The sequence below is a fragment of the Scyliorhinus torazame genome, chromosome 10 (genome assembly GCF_047496885.1).
Source record: "Scyliorhinus torazame isolate Kashiwa2021f chromosome 10, sScyTor2.1, whole genome shotgun sequence".
Lineage (NCBI taxonomy): Eukaryota > Metazoa > Chordata > Chondrichthyes > Carcharhiniformes > Scyliorhinidae > Scyliorhinus > Scyliorhinus torazame.
The window spans coordinates 215,843,618-215,859,918 of record NC_092716.1 but is presented as its reverse complement, the minus strand read 5'-3'; the positions used below and the strand labels follow the sequence as shown (position 1 = coordinate 215,859,918).

General features: G+C 45.9%; 1 protein-coding gene across 3 annotated transcripts in view; it reads right to left on the bottom strand.

The window, feature by feature from the left end:
* pik3c2a (phosphatidylinositol-4-phosphate 3-kinase, catalytic subunit type 2 alpha) overlaps window positions 1-16,301 on the bottom strand; it is a 153,357-nt gene that overhangs the window by 119,643 nt on the left and 17,413 nt on the right. Inside the window, exons 2-3 of one of the 3 annotated variants that reach the window (XM_072466379.1) lie at window positions 10,812-10,852; window positions 3,949-4,039 (exon numbers count right to left, since the gene is read on the bottom strand). The exons of 1 other annotated variant lie outside the window; for it this stretch is intronic. The gene's annotated coding sequence lies outside the window, so the exon portion shown is untranslated. The remainder of the gene's footprint in view (window positions 1-3,948; window positions 4,040-10,811; window positions 10,853-16,301) is intronic. One more of the 3 variants, XM_072466378.1, reaches the window with a different exon arrangement.

Below are 16,301 nucleotides of genomic sequence, written 5' to 3'. Positions count from 1 at the left end.
GGTAAATAGTGTTCCATTCATTCCCATCTATATCTGGTGTACCATCTAGGAGATGCACAACGACTGTCAAGGCTTTTGCGACACCTCCACCAAAACCTGTGACCATTGCCACATGGAAGGCCAAGAGCAGAAGACACATGGTATCAGCATCGGAGGTTCCCCCATAAGCCAATACCATCCTGACCTGGAAATGTGTTCCTTAATCATCACTGGCTCAAGATCCAGGAACTCATCAACTAACAGCATGGAAGGAGTACCTACAAACACAGACTGCAGCGGTTCAAGGCAGCAGCTTCCAACCACCTACTCAAGGGCAATTAGGGATGTGGCTCAACTTTAAATTAAGCTTTTATGGGCTTCAAGGCATGATGGTCAGGGACCGGTGTACAGGATCACAGATCACAATACTGGACGAACAGACGGAAGGATTCCAGCTAACAAAGGGCAATGAACTCAGGTACCTGCAGCTTAAAAACGTCCCATGAAAGGAGACAAGGACATACCCGCGACAGACACTATTAGAAGAACTACTGGGGACTGTAGTGACATATACGAATAACTGACAGAGAGGGCAGACACCGAACAGGTCGTGACAAGGAGGAAGTGGGAGGAAGACCTGGAGTTCGCAATAGAGTGGGGACTCTGGAGCGAAGCACTACATAGGGTCAACTCCACCTCCAAGTGCACAGGCTCAACCTGACGCAACTAAACGTGGTACATTAGAGCCCACTTAACAAGAACCTGAATGACCGGGTTCTTCCCAGAGGTAGAGGACAGATGTGAACGGTGCCAAGGAGGCCCGGCCAACCACACCCACTTATTCTGGTTTTGCCCTAGGCTTGCTGAGTACTGGACAGTCTTCTTTGAGGCTATGTCCAAAGTGGTGGGGATGAGAGTGGAGCCATGAAAGTGGCGGTCTTTGGGATATCAGACCAGCCAGATCTGTTCATGGGAAGGAGGGGGAGGAGGGCCGACACCCTTGCCTTTGCCTCCCTGATCGCCCGCCGTAGAATCCTGCTCAGCTGGCTGTCAGCAGCACCTCCTAAAGCAGCAGACTGGCTGTCCAACCGATCGGAATTTCTCCAAATGAAAAAAATCAAATTTGCCACCTGTGGGTCGGAAGATGGCTTCTTTAAAACATAGGAGTCATTCACCCGACTGTTCCGGGACCCTTTTATGGCCAACAAATAAAAGTCGCCAGGAAAAAGTAGCCAAGACATGAGAGGGAAGTGAGGGAGAACCTTTGGGGGGGGGGGGGGGGAAGAACGGGAAGAAAGAGGCCGATACTGATGCAACACCGTACAGCAATAAAGAACTAACCAAAAGTGTAAATAGCATCCGGGGCATCACCCGATGCCCCTCCCACCCAGTTTTGTAAAAAAAAAAAAGGGGGAAAAACCCTTTTCTCGTCATTTGATTTTACTTCCTTTGTTTTTGTGTGTGTATATATTTGAAATTTTACCATGTACAAAACCCAATAAAAATTATTTTAAAAGAAAGTCGGTCCCAATAGCTGAACCCTCATGCACAGAGAAGCACTGATGGAGACATTACAGAGCGGAGCAATTATAGGCCAACTGAACCACACCAAAGCAAAAAAATGGCTGCCATCACTACCACCTTTATGCATTATGAACAATGTGGAATATTAAAGTTCTAAGCTGCAGTAAGCATATTGACCTAATCAATTAGGTGATTGATAATAAATGTGCCCCTTGGTGAGTTCACCCACATCCAAAAGAATAAAAGTTAGAGGCAATATTCATATATTTACAACATTCTCAATCTAAGACATGGTATGCATTAAGCAGGCACATTTTCAGAAATTGAAGATTCTCCAATTCTGATATTTGCTGTGACAAAAATCAATTCTTACCTTCACAGAATTTTAATTTTCAAAATTATTTCATATTAAATATACAATAGAGCACCAAAAAGGGAAGGTGGGGGATAGAGGACATTGATTCACATAGTCAGAATTTGGAAATTAAAATCAGAAATCATGCAGGACACCATGATTGCTACTCAACTTTGGATGCATAAAGGTGATAGTGATGGCAGCCATTTTTGCGCTTTGGTGTGGTTCAGTTGGCCCATAAAATTGCTCCGCTCTATAATGTCTCCATTAGAGACAGAATTATTAAACATGAAACAAAAACAGGAAATACTGAACAATCTCAGCAGGAACAGAGAAATTGAGATGGTTTATTTTCATTTCTTCCATCGATCTGTTTTCCCCTCACCATTGTCCTCCCTCCCCCTATGGACCCCACCTGTGTCCTCTGTTCCCTATTCCCCTTTGACACACTGTAGTTCTGCCACTGACATATTCTAATCTATTTATGTGCTTCTTAGCCTTGATCACGCCATTTACATTCCTTTTGCCTTTCTGCCCACGACATCTGTATCATTCTCCACCTATTGCTGGCCCTCTATCCAGCCCCACTGCTCATTGCTCTCTCCTCCCTCCTCTCTCCCCCTCCCCCCCCCCAAAACAGTATAAAACTGACTATTTCCAGTTCTCTCCAGCTTTGACAAAGTTATCCAGACTCAAAACGTTAGCAGCACATGGGCAGCATGTTAACAGTGGGTAGTCCTGTTGCCTCACGGCTCCAGGGTCCCAGGTTCGATTCCCGGCTTGGGTCACTCTGTGTGGAGTCCATATGTTCGCCATGTGTCTGCGTGGGCTTCCTCCGGGTGCTCAGGTTTCCTCCCACAAGTCCCCAAACGTGCCATTAGATAATTGGGACATTCTGAATTCTCCCTCAAGTGTACCCGAACAGGCGCCGGAATGTGGCGACTAGGGGCTTTTCGCAGTAACTTCATTGTAGTGTTAATGTAAGCCTACTTGTGACAATAAAGATTATTATTATAATATAGCTCCCTTCTCTCGCTCAACAGATGCTGTCAGGCCTGCTGAGATTGTCCAGTAATTTCTGTTTTGATTTCAGATTCCAGCATCCGCAGTAACTTGCTGTTAAGTGATCCAGTTTTACATCGAAAAGGTTGTTCAAACACAAGTCAGCATGCTTTGTGGAATACCGGCAGATTTTGCACAGTCAGTTCAATTGGAGAAACATCAGGAGTTTAAGCAAACAGAAAATAAAGACTTGCATTTATAATGGTTTAAATGACCAGAGCAAACAGCACTTTGTCATCTGTTTAGGTGATCTTGATGGAGGGAAAAATATTGACCAGGACACCAGGGATAAGCTACCTCCCACTCCCTCTGCTGCTCCTTGAAATAGTGCCATGTATTCTTTAACGACTACCTGCAGCAGATGAAGCCTTGCTTTAACATCTTGTCTGAAAGGTGGCATCTCTGACAGAGCAGCAGTCCCTCAGTATTGCACTGGATTGTTTGAAGAATAAGCACTTGAACCCACAACCTTCTGATTCAAAGGAAAGTGGATCACCAGAGGCTCAAGTGACACTGATGACGTGAATGATTCTACCAGATGTTAAGAATTTTAAAAGTAAAATCACGTCCAAACCACCTCCAGTATTGAACGGCACGACTAGAGAACCGATAAGTACATCTTGTTAACGCAGCCGTTGGGAGGCAGAGAAGTTCAACCCTGGGAGCTAACAGTGGAGTGCTGACAATGTTTCCTCAAATTATTTGCAACTAAATAAGCAGCTAAAAAAATAGCTTCCTATTGATACTATTTTTTGCTCTTGCTGGGGTATGCAAATGGCAGAAACCATTTGAGGGTTTACCCGAACATCAATTCACTTTTATCCTTTCTGAAACCACTGAGAAAGATTTAAGTTTTCAACATGTTGGTTTTATTTTGTCTCACTGCTCGTCTCTGGACGGCTAGAGGTTTTTCTTGCAAAGTCGAATACACAAAGATTACACGGTAGGCACGTTCTATAAACAGTTTCATGTTGCATACTTTTATCTGGGCTTGGAACCGCAATTAAGAAATTGAACCATTTTCTTACACTATTCAGCGAAATCGATGTTGCTCGTAACTGCAGCATTTATTGCCCATCTCTTTGTGCCAAGAATGTTTGGTGTACTGCCGTCTTGAAGCTGTTCGATACAACCGATTGGAGACCCAAGGGATTTTGGGGGAGGCGGAGGGCGAAAACGTTCCATGAATTAAGAAGTTCTTTTTGACATCACTCTTGAACAGCCTAGCTCTATGTTCAGCACTCAACACTAGAGAAAATTGCTTCTATCTACCTTATTTGAATCATTCTAAACATCTGAAAATTAGGTCAATCTCCAACCTTCTTTATTCAAGGTAAAATCGAACAGCACTTTGGGTCACATTTACTGATACTAGATTTTATTTCCAGAAGTAAAAATAAAAATGAAGTTAAATTCTCAAACTGTCATTATGGGATTTGAACTCATTCTCCAGATCACTAGTTTACTCATGTAACCAGTGCACTAAAATACCTTCCCAAAAAAAAAAAACCCTTCTAGATTATCATAGAATTTACAGTGCAGAAGGAGGCCATTTGGCCCATCCAGCCTGCACCGGCCCTTGGAAAGTGCACCCACTTAAGCCCAGAGCACCACCCTATTCCCGTAACCCAGTAAACTCCTCCTCCCCCACACCCCCATACCTTTTTGGACACCAAGGGCAATTTAGCATGGCCACTCCACCGAACCTGCACATCTTTGGACTGTGGGAAGAAACCGGAGCACCCAGAGGAAACCCATGCAGATATAGGGAGAACATGCAGACTCCGCACAGACAGAGATCCAAGCAGGGAATCGAACCTGGGATCCTGGAACTGTAAAGCAACAGTGCTACCGTGCCACCCGCTGTAGAAGTTCTCTTTAAAAATTCATAGGAATTACTGGTTGCCCCAAAACAGCATTGTGGTTACATATCTCACACCCAGGTTTCAGTCCTTTTTCAATGCAAAAAGCTGCTTATATTCCAATTAGGGCTGCTTATATTCCAATTAGAACGAAAAATAACCAATAATCAGCAAGATATTAAGTATGATCAACATACAAATCGGTCCTGCAATGGCAAAAGCCAATGTGCTTGAAATAAATCCTCCACTGCAAAACACTAAGGAGAATCAACCATAGAAGAAATTTAGAGTTGGCTACTGTACCTCATATCACGTTTCCAGATAGCCCGTATTTCAGGGCTAATCAGACAACTGCCACAGCAGAATATTTTTGGCCCTCTAGTATCAGAGGAAGTGGCGAGGTGGAACAAAGCAAAAATACATTTTCACCTGATGCCATTAGACGATTCAATTGAAATGGAGACAAGGGCTTGCAGTGGTGGTGATGTGCTGAGCGAATGCACATCAGGTGGCTCTCCTCCCAATCGAACCCAAAATAGCGAGTTTTCCAGGATTCTTGGCTCAAAAAGCCACCCAAAACTCCTTAAAACCCAAAAGGCATTAGCAGCGAAGAAGGAGAAGATGCCAGCAAACGATAGCTCAAAGGGCCGGCGAGAAGGCAGAAGCTGCGGCAAGGGGCAGGAGCAACGAACAGATGGACCATCAGATACACAAGGCGAGGCGGAGGCCCTGGCGAACCAAGAGTGGGGGCGACCAGAAGAGAAGAACGTGAACAGGCAGCGACGCCCCCACCACACCAGGGGATGGATGGAAGACATCCCCAAGCAAAGAACTGACTGCCATGAGGGAGGTAATCAAAATGGAACTCCAGGTGGTGATGAAAGAGGTGGTGATGGAAGCGCTAGCCAGCCTCCAGCACATGGCCTGGGAAAGAAGGTGGAAGCCCAGGAAAGGACGATCCTGGACTTGGAAAGGGCGGCAACCAACCAGAGTGATAGGATCGTGGCTCTGGAGACCGAGGTGAAGAGGTTGGTGGCGGCCCAAGGGAACCGTAGAGGACCAGGAAAACAGGTCCATATGATAGAACGTCCGTATTGTGGGACTGCCAGAGGAGGTGGAGGGAAGGGACGCAATGGACAATATTGCCCAAATGCTGGGTCAACTTGGTCAGGAAGGACAGCTTCCCAAACCCCCCCACCCCCAGAACACGACAGGGCACACAGGTCACTCTGCCAAAACCTAAGACTGGGGAGCAGCTGAGAGCGATCATTGTGAAGCTGCACCAGTACCAGGACCGGGAAAGGACCCAGAGATGGGCCCGACAGACAGTCGTGTTCATGGGAAGGACACAGAATAAGGGCACAAAATAAGGGTTTATCAGGACATTGGGGCAGATCTCGCAAAAAAAAAAAAAAAAAAAAACAGGACCACCATCTGTTGCATGGACTCATGTTTGCGTGGGACTGTGTTGCCTCATTCTCGGACTAAAATAAGACAGAGAGGGAAACAAGGATAGGGGAAACAGGTGAGGGGGCGAGGAAGGGAACCGGAACAGGCAGACAGAACAGAGACAGGGCAGGACCAGCCCAGAGAGGGAAGCCACCGTACTAGCAGGGAGGGCTAGCACGGGAAGACAAGCAGGGGAGGGGGAGCAGGACAAAGGAGGGAGGGGCAGGGAATCAGAACAGAAGAGGGGCAGAAGAATAGGAAAGGGTTGGCAGCTAGAAAGGCACAGGCATAGAGCAGGCCGAGGAATCAAGATGGCACCGCAAGCAGCCACTTTGGAGGGTCCGGAAGGCAGGGGCGCACCCATGTGGCGTACACACACTTGGCAGGCATGTTGGGCGCCCCCTGGACAAAGGGAAACCCCAGAGCGCAGGGGGCTGACCTAATGGTGAGAACGCGACCGTAGTCATTTCGGACGGCCTCTAACAAAGAGAAACCCCGGACTGCAGGGACACGTCCACCAGCTAAGTATGGTTGATCCCGCAGGACCCGGGGGTCAGAAATCCCCCACAAGGATAGTCACTTGGAACATAAAGGGACTCAAAGGCTCAGTGAAAAGATCCAAAGTCTTTGCCAACCTGGGAAGCCTGAAGGTGGACATAGTCTACCTGCAGGAGACACACCTGAAGAAAGACAGACTATTGGTATGGAAGGGGCAGACGTACCATTCATGCTACGGGATGAGGGCTGGGGGAGTTGCCATACTGATCAGCAAGAGGACGAGATGTACTGAGACCAGGATGGTTACGGAACCAGGGAGAGGGTATGTCATGGTCAGCGATATCCTAGACGGGGCACCAGTAGTCCTGGTAAATGTATACCCTCCCAACTGGGACAACAAGACTTTATTAAAAAGACCATGGTGGAAATCCCCGTACATGCACTGACTGATAAATGTGGTGGGCGACATGTACAGGACCCACTTACTGACCGATCGAGCCCCAGAACGGGAAAAAGACAGGCATGGCTCAGGAACTGGGAGCATTTATGGAGCAGATGGGGGCCATGGACCCGTGGAGGTTCTTACAACCGGGACAAAAAGAATTCTCATTTTTTTCACAAGTGCCCAAGGTATATACCCATGTCAATTTATTTGCAGTGGGGAAATCGGTGCTTTCAGGAATTATAGGAGCGGAGTACTCTGCGATAGTCATCTCCGACCATGTTCCACACTACATGGATGTGAGCTTGGAGACGGGCCATGCCCAGCGCCTCACAAGGGAGGCTGGACACAGACCTTCTGGCCGACAAGGCCTTCTGCCAGAAAACATCGCAGGCCATAGGTGACTAAGTGGGTAACAACCGGAACGGGGAGGTCTCACCCTCCACGTTTTGGGATGCACTGAAGGCTGTGATTAGAGGAGAGATTATAGCCTACAAGTCATAGGGAAGAGAAGGTGAACAGTTGATCGACTCCATCTTGGGAGGTCAACAGAAAGTACTCAAGAGGCCCCGACCGTTGAGCTGCTGGCGGAGAGGAAATAGCTACAAATGGACTTTAACCTGCTATCCAGCAGGAAAGCAGTGTACCAACTCTGCCAGACATGGTGGGCCTTTTACGAACATGGAGAAAAGGCTGGCCACCTACTGACTCACCAACAGAGAAAGCAGACAGCCATGAGGGAAATAGCGCTGGTGAGGGACAACAGAGGCAGACTGGTAGTGGAACCAAAAGAGGTCAATCAAGCATTTGAGACATTCTACCGAGGGCTGTACACCTCCGAACCCCCCCAAAGGGGTCGCAGGGATGAAACAGTTCTTCGACAGACTGGAAATGCCGGTATTGGGGGGGGGGGGGGGGGGGGGGGGGAACCGGTCCTGGCCCCACATCTTAGGGACATGTTTGCAGACTCGCTGGCAAGGGGCACTTTGCCTCCTACTCTAGCACAGGCCACAATTTCATTGTACCCAAAAAAGACAAAGACCCGACAGAACGTGGATCATATCTACCCATTTCACTGCTGAATGTGGATGCAAAAATACTCGCAAAGGTCCTGGCTAAAAGGCTGGAGAACTCCGTACTGGAGGTAGTCGTTGAAGACCAAACGGGCTTTGCGAAGAGTAGGCAACTCACTGCGAACATCAGGCGGCTGATAAACGTAATAATGACCACGCCCACCCCCTTGGCAGTACACACCAGAGGTGATCATCCCCCTGGACGCAGAAAAAGCCTTCGACAGAGTCGAATGGAACTACCTCAGAGGTACTGGAACGGTTTGGGCTAGGAACAGGATTCACTGCCTGGATTGTACGCCTGTACAACGCTACCAAGGCGAGCTTTTGAACTAACACCACCAGCTCTGAATACATCCAGCTCCAAAGAGACAAGGCAGGGATGCCCATTGTCCCTGCTCCGGTTTGCATCAGCATTCGAACCCCTGGCGATAGCCCTACGGGGTGTGAAAAACTGGAGGGCATCCAAAGAGGAGTCAGAGAGCACAGAGTCTCACTCCATGTAGATGATGTACTCCTGTACGTCTCAAAGCCACAGGAAGGGCTGAAAGCAATCATGCGGATCCCAAGAGAGAGTTCAGAACCTACTCAGGTTACAAACTCAACTTGGACAAAAGTGAGGCATTCCCAGTGAACCCAAACAGGGGAGGGACTGAGCTGGAGGGACTCCCGTTCAATATAGCCCAAAACAGATTCCTATACCTGGGGATCCAAATAGCCAGAGACGGGACATAGATCCACAAGTGGAACCTGACCAGCCTGGTGGAGGAAGTCAAAAAGGACTTAGAGGTGGGATGCGCTCCACTCTCCCTGTTGGGGAGAGTGCAGACGATTGAAATGAACATGCTGCCAAGGTTCCTCTTCTTGTTTAGGTCACGAATCCCCAAAGCAACACTGCGAAGGAGGAAAATTAAGGGAGGCCTGGCACTGCCAAATGTGCAATATTACCACTGGGCTGCAACAGCAGAGAGTGATGGGATGAGTGATGGGATGGGTGAGGGTGTGTGTGCAAGAACCCAACTCTGAGTTGGTACAGATGGAGGAGGCCCTCTGCAAGGGAACGACCCTCCGGGCCCTGGCCAAGGCAGCACTCCCTTCCCATCGGCGCAAAACACATTTGAGCCCAGTGGTAATGGCCACACTGAAAACGTGGGGCCAACTAAGACAGCACTTCGGGCTGACCAAAATGGCCATGGCCCCCATCTAAGGTAACCACAGATTCCCACAAGCCATGCTAGACGCAATGTCTTAAAAAAATGGAAACAGGACGGGGGGGGGGAAACAGTAGGCAGTAGGATACCCCGGGCCCAGGAGACCACAATATTAGAGGACCTATTGGCCATGGACAGCAAGGAGGAGGGGGGGGGGGGGAAATATATGGACAGCTACTGGACAGAGCCCGAACACCACTGGATGAGACCAGACGGAAATGGGAGGACGAATTGGGGATAGAACTGGGGTGGGGACTCTGTGGAGCGAAGCACTGAGCAGAGCCAACTCCATCTCCTCCTGCGCAACGCTCAGTCTCATGCAGTTCAAATTGGTGCACAGAGTACACCTGACCAGAACCCAAATGAGCAATTTCTTCCCGGAGGTGTAGCACTAATGTGAATGGTGCCAGAGGGGCCCAGCCACCCACACCCACATGTTCTGGGCATGTCCCAAACTGTCTGGGTTCTGGACAGCCTTCTCCAAGGCAATGTCCAAGGTTGTAGGGGTGAGGGTGAAGCCATGCCCAAATGTGGCAATCTTTGGGGTATCAGAGCAGCCAGAGGTACACATGGGGAAGAGGGCCGATGCCCTAGCTTTCACTTCCCTAATCGCACGCCGGAGAATCCTGCTCAGCTGGCCATCAGCAGCACCACCCACAGCTGCAGCACCACCCACAGCTGCAGCACGGCTAGCTGATCTTTTCGGAATTTCTCCACCTGGAGAAGATTAAATAAGCCATCTGAAGGTCAGAGGAAGTCTTCGTTACTGCATGGGGGCAATTTGTTGATCTGTTCCAAAACCTATTTGAGGCCAACAAAAGCCAGTAGAGGGGAAACTAAGGATTAGAGAGGGAACAAACAAAAGGCAAGGAGAACACCAAGGACGCACAACCCAGAGGGGAGGGGTAAAGAAGGCAGAGAGCCTGAGACGAACAAAGTGGGCAACCTTGGGGGGGGGGGGGGGCACAACCCCTCCCCCACTCATCCACAAAAAGAACACGGCTGAAGCTGAAGAAGGGAGAAGAGAAAGGGGGGCACACCCCCTGATCGACCAGAGAGGATAGCAAGGGGGGGGGGGGGGGGGGTGCAGGGAGGACACGCCGATCTAGACGGCAGCAATCTGTAAATAGAGTAATGCAGGACAAAAGCCTTTTTTCTTTACACTGTACAATAAATAAACACGAACATCAAGGTACAAAAGGCCAAAAATGCCATTAAAAAGATTTTTTTTTTTTTAAGAAATGGAGACAAAATCCACTCCTTCCACTCAGCAACTTAGTGTGAAGTTGCATGGTTGATTCAAAGCCCCCTTAGCATATGATATTAATTGATAATCCACCTGCCGTGCCAATAGCTTACCCATATATCCATTTCCTCCAGAGTTACCAGATTCGGGCCTACTAAAAAAAAAAATTACATTCGTGAGTAATAATGACGTGATTAATAATGGCATGCAACACAAATAATCCAATGCTCTGTTCTCCCCTAATGCATAAACTTACCCGGTAAATATCTTTCTAAACACACAAAGATAGCAATATGATAAACTCGCTTTTAAGTTCAACTTTCAACAGCAACAGGAAACTGGCTGCATTACAAGATCCATGGTTGCGAAATAAAACAAAATGCTTTGGAGGGAGATGAGAGAACATGGAAATTTGTAAAGAAAATGACTGGCTGGGTGCCTGAACAAATAGGAGCCTTCAAATGTTACACTTGGCTTCCTTCACAACATAAAGATAGCACAATTTCTGGAACTGACACAGCATTTAAACACAAAGTACCAATGTCAAACTGATAAACAAATTCATAGTTAGATCAATTTGAGGTGAGCAACCAAAAGCTCAGAACGATACGTTTATTGTACATTTGGATGTTTCTTGGGAGCTCCAACATTGAACCAATAGAGACTGGCTACCTCAAATGAAAAATTCATTGAAATGATAAGGAAACAGCATACAGTGCAGATGTCACCCGAGATGATCGGACAAAGTCTCACAGCTTTGGTGGCTTTAAGATTTTGCTAAAGAAAAATAAGAAGCCAGTTCCTTGTGCGTCCTCAACTTGGTAAAGAATTATTTATACTGGACTCCAAGGCGGAGGAGAAATAAAATTTAAGAAAATTGTTGCTTCAATATGTTTGTATAAAAGACGAGCAGTTCTCAACCTCTACGCTCAAGGCAGCAAAAGAACAAAAAACAAATCCGATACACAAGTTTATTCAGCACAGTGAGGGGTTAAATTGAAACGGTTATCCTATCTGGTCAGATTACAGATTCTCAATTCCTGAGGATGCAGTGTCAGAGTTCCCACAGACTGAAGTGCACAGCAAAAACATTAAGCATTTCACTTTCTATCTCCACAACCTCAACAGACCACTACCAAATTTAGCAGAGAAGGCTGTGTACCGCACCATTTTACTCCCCTATTCATTCTTTCATATTGGATTTCTTTAATTGTAGTGGTGTGCAGGTGGAGTAACTGGTTTAAAAATGTTGTATGGTCTTTGGTTAATATATCACAGTACAAAGATCAAATACTCCAGTTTACTTAATTACTCTACAAGGGCATCTTGGAGAAAGAACAGATCTCCCGAGCTGCAGATTAAAAGCCAATTTGACACTGCCAATTTCAATTCAGCTTGAATCTCATTTGAAATTAACTTCAGACCAAACTTGTAAAATGTCACAAACATTTCTGTGGATTTAATCAATGCAGGTACAGTGGTTCCATGAATCACAGTTTAGAAATCAGGTCCACATAGCTACCCAGATTGGATACAACCATAGTTTGTTTCCAGGATTAACGGCATGTTTCATAAATCAATTATTACAGTTCCCATAGAGACCGATTGACTGCTGTAAAGAAATTGCATGGTAGGATCTCAAGTTAAGGGCTTTTAAATTTGACTAAAACATTATTTAGTAGGAATTAATATTCTAAAGAAAAGGCATCCCTCATTAGTGTTTTAACACCATAACATACCTCCCAGGAGCCTCTCTGCAAAATTGTAGGTCTTTTCAGTAACAGTCCAAAGTCACTCCCCACTTCCAACAGGTTCAATTCTCCCCAATTACTGAGCCGTAATGGCCAGCATCCGTCGATAACCGTTTCCCTCGGTCTTCTGAACCCCAAACCGAGCTGCGCAGTTCACCCCAATGACTCCTTCTCACCCCACCCCTGTCAGGACAAAACTCCGTTCTTAAGATTCATGCTGGAGGACCAGCTGCCATCAAACATTCTGCCTGGTGGCAGACTCGGAACAGCCTTTCCCCTGTTGCTTGCAGCTACTATGTATCGCTTCCCCCTCCCCCAACTGCCAGACTAACCCCCTCCCTCTGTTCCCGTTCAAAGTCTCGCGAGACAGAAAGCCTGCAACAACAAAAACACCTGCTTCTGCCTTTATTTTCTGGTATTAAACCGGGCATGTGCATTTTGACAGCACTCGAGCTAGGCCCCTGGTAACCAAGTCATGCTGGCTGGTTATCAGGCAGAACCCATAGATCGCATGACTCTTACTCCCTTTTTCTATTAAGGAACAGTTTAAAAAAAAAAAAAAACATCTTACAAAAACTCACGATTGTACACAATAGATGCTTCGTAATGCAACATGCTCATGGACAATGACCACCAGACAAGTTGTGGGCTTAGCCTCCACTTCAGAACAGACACCAACACAAACTCTAGGCAGCACCATCTAAAATCAGTGCTATGGGCCTCGTTCTCCTTTCTCAAAAAGACAATACTATCTGTGTAAATAATAAGTCAAACCAACCCCTCACATCAAGCCAACAACAACATACTTGCTGACCCTATTGATGAACGGTTTGCTCTGATGCACGGCAGCAGATTAATCACAAATTTAGCACTGCCGTGGGCGGACAGATCACACGAATGATGGTGTGTTTGTAAACAAAAATAGTTAAGAGTACTGTTCAAAACAATAATAGGCAAGGGATACCAGAAACAAATGTGCAAAGCTTTATTTAAATTTATTTTGGAAATAAAAACAAAATAGATCAGTACCCATTTCATATCATCTCCCTTCCGGAGAAATAAACTTCCACACATACTCCCAGCCTCAAAATTACACTTGCGTACCAATAACTGGAATCCATTTTTTAAAAAAAAAGGTAGCTGGCAGAGAATTCAAGGTTGTAATTCAATTTTGTATATAGCCATAAATCCATCTTTATTGTGGTTTAAGAAATCCAGAAGAATCCTGTCCCATCAAAATAAACCCCTGCACAGCAGCTTGTCGAATGACATTTACTGACAAGTCTGACACGCAAGTGCCAAAGGTCTAACATACAAAATAAGTTTTCTTTTTTAAAATCACCCAGAACTCTCACCTTTTAATCGTGGCCAATCCCAGTCTGTACAAGGAGCAAATGAGAACAATTCCATTGTACAGCCAAAAGGAATTTACTTATGCAGAGAACTCCCACCAACCAATTCCCAACTAATTAATTTTAGGGTTTCAGGAGGTGGCTTATTTTAGGTGATTTTGTTCCACTCTGCAGATGCAATCAAAAGGTACATATGGGAGGTTACTTTTCATACACGTACTCACATGCAGTAATTGAAGTTGGTGAAGAGGCATGCAAGGAACGGAAAGAATGTGGAGTGATTTCTCATGAAGTTCACACCCCTACCAGCAGGCCAAGAAAATAGCTATAAATAAATTGAATGCAAACATTCAAGTGCTTGAAGATCAAATTCTGGTCAAAGCTGGAATAGAAAGTTAAAGCTAGTTTCTACAATACAGGTACACAAAACAATATTGGAGGAAGTTAACATTACTGCCTACTGCCAAAAGAGGAACTACTGACCTTTTAAATAAAACCCACACCTTGACAATTGGCAGCAGCAGTTTGAAGTGACATCAAAACAAAGGAAATATTCTACCACGTTGTGTGCGTGTGGGGTGGGGGGGATCTTTCATTTACTGTGAGCTCGGTGGGAGGGGAATTTCTGAATAAACATGACAGGAGGTGATATTCAAAGTGAGGGAGGAACGGAAAACGTATGCAACACAGGAGTCGCCCCCACAATGGTTCCACCTCCTCCTCCCACTATTCTTTTGCATATTCTTCAGAGACTCAGGTGATAAGGAAGAAACATATTTTCCAGGATGTAAAGTAGCCAGAATGTAACATTGGTGAAAGTAAAACATGAGCAAAGTATTTCTTGCCTGAAATTAGATTTCAGTTTAATTGCAAATCTCAAATTCCCCAATCACTGCGGAATTGGAGACATGCATTACAAATAATTAATTATTATTGGTCTGAAGTGATGGCTAGAAGGTGAAAGCAGTATTAATTTGGTGGCAGCAAAAAAGGTGATGAGTAACCATCAACTCCACATTTTATGTTGTTTGGTGGGTGTGAAGGTTGGAAAATAATAATAGTAATCTTTATTATTATCACAACTAGGCTTACATTAACACTGCAATGAAGTTACTGTTCAATCATAAAGAAAAGCAATCAACTCAAATCTTAGTGGCCAGTCTTGCCATTCAAGGAAATACTTAATAGGTTGGATTTTGGAATTTTAAATTTTCATGTTTTAGCACTTGGACGGCACTGAATTTCATTTCAGAGTCCGTGAAATGCTCGCCCCAAGATTAGCCTTGTGCATGCATCAAAGGCTTTGGCTCAGTGGCTACTTGTTCATGTCAATTAGAAGGTTTTGCTCAAGCTTCACGCCGCAGGCCTGAGCACATCTTCGGCTGTTACTTGGTAGTTTAGCGCAGAGGCGAGTGCCACACTGTCAGAGGTGCCACCCTTTGATGAAATGTGAAACCAAATCCCAATGTTGAGGCAGAGATTACATGGCCCTACTCAAAGAACTGGATGTCCTTGGGGTCCTAGCCAACATTTATTCCTCAATTAATATCACGTGGATAGAATATCTGTATAAAAGGGAAAACATTAAGTGCTTTGTACATTGTGTAGTGGGCACCAGTGAGGTCAGGAAAGGCAATAATTAAATGCTTTGACCATGAAAAGAATTAATTTGCATTCGTACAGTACAATCACATTCATACAGCACATTTTAATCTCGAAACAAACCCCACAGCACATTATGACCCAAGAATAAACACCAAGTCAGAGGAGCAGGCGATACCAAGATTAACAAAACAAAAGTTTGGTTGAAGGGGTGAGTTTTTAAAACAAGGTCTTACAAGAGTAGGTGTAAAAGCAATGGGGTTTTACATAGAAAGCAGGAGGAGGTGGTGGTCATTTGGAGCCTGCTCTGCCATTCAATATGAGCATGGCTTTTCCTCTACCTCAACGCTCTACAATTACATTCCATAGAATCCCTATAGTGCAGATGAAAGAGGCCATTTGGCCCATCAAGTCTGCACTGAACTCTGAATGAGCACTCTACCCATGCCTACTCCCACGTCCCATCCCTGCAATCTGTGCTTTGATCATGGCAAATCCACCTAACCTGCATATCTTTGGACTTTTGGAAGAAACTGGAGGAAAGCCACATAGACATGGGGAGAATGTGCAAACTCCACACAGTCACTCAAGGCCGGAATCGAACCCGGGTCCCTAGTGCTGTGAGGCAGTAGTGCTAACCACTGTGCCATGGTGGCACCTTCTTCCCATGCCCCTCGATGCCTAGAATTCCCAAGTGTGAGCATAATCAGCAGGCCAGTGAAAGGGTGGGGCTGATAGGAACAGGAACAGTTGAGGCTATTAAAAAAAGAGGGTCTAAACACAATTAAAATGTCAAATCTACATTGAGGGCCAGGAACCAATTTCATCATTTAGGACAGGGTGAACAGGACAGGATGCAGTCTGTGTTTCTGATACATCTTTTTTTTTGGAAGTTACA